A 1,081-nucleotide genomic window follows, 5' to 3' on the forward strand; every position below is an offset into this window, starting at 1 on the left:
TAAGTGATTCACTTGCCTCAGCCTCCCAAGTAGCTGGGACTACAGGTGCCCACCACAATGCCTTGCTATTTTTGGTTGCAGTTGTCATTGTTGTTTTGAGAGAGGATACCGGAGAGGGGCGAGGTCTGGGAGAACAGGTCTTCTCAGGGAGACCACGAGGATGCACCTACAGGGCCCTCTCCATGGTGACTCAGCTCTTGAGAATTTATAGGCTTAACCTCCTGGAACTTGGAAATTTCCAAGTTCTGTGAAATCCTGTAGTTCTGTAGGGGCTGGAGTAGCATCTCCCGCTTGATTCAAACTGGCCAATGGGAAGGGTACCTGTGAGGTGGAACTTGTTGACTGTCAATAAAAAGAGAAAGACCAAGCCAGTCGCGGAGCACGGCCATTTGGAAATCTTCTATACCGTAAGCTCCCGGCCAATGAATAAAGCCCTTCCTCTTATAACTATGGTGTTTGGGTGCTCTTTCTCTCTGTTGGGCCTCGTCTTCCTGCAACAGTTTGACAGGCCTGGGCTGGATTCAAACCCGCCAGCTCTGGTGTATGTGGCCAGCATCCTATCCACTGAGCTACGGGTTCTGCCCCCAAAGACGAATTTTAAAGAAAATATATAAGATTTAGGTGATAAAATATTTTAAATAAAATCAAAGCAGTATATGAATTTTTTCTGGAATGTATCCAGTCCCTCTTAGCTATAACCATTATCTAGAAACTGGCCTTAATCATCCTGAACAATTTATGTATTTGGTGTATAGTTTAAATAATATTTTATCTATTATTTAAAAAATTTCAGGCCAGGTGCTATGGCTTACACCTATAATCCTAGAAGTTTGGGAGGCCAAGGTGGGTGAATTGCTTGAGCTCGGGAATTCAAGAACAGCTTGAGCAAGAGTGACACCCCATCCCTAAAAAACTAGCCAGGCATTTTGTTGGGTACCTCTAGTCCCAGCTACTTGGGAGATTGAGGCAAGAGAATCACTTGAGCCCGAGAATTTGAGGCTGCTGTGAGCTATGACACCATACTACTCCACAGAGGGTGACAAAGTGAGACTCTGTCTCAAAAAAAAAAAAAAAATGTGGC

At 44.6% G+C, this 1,081-nt stretch overlaps 1 protein-coding gene across 4 annotated transcripts in view; it reads left to right on the top strand.

Moving 5' to 3' along the window:
* Positions 1-1,081, top strand: part of CARD8 (caspase recruitment domain family member 8) — a 51,199-nt gene that overhangs the window by 489 nt on the left and 49,629 nt on the right. The gene's annotated exons all lie outside the window — the stretch shown is intronic.

This window comes from Otolemur garnettii, unplaced genomic scaffold, assembly GCF_000181295.1.
Source record: "Otolemur garnettii isolate 467f Iridium unplaced genomic scaffold, OtoGar3 scaffold00211, whole genome shotgun sequence".
Lineage (NCBI taxonomy): Eukaryota > Metazoa > Chordata > Mammalia > Primates > Galagidae > Otolemur > Otolemur garnettii.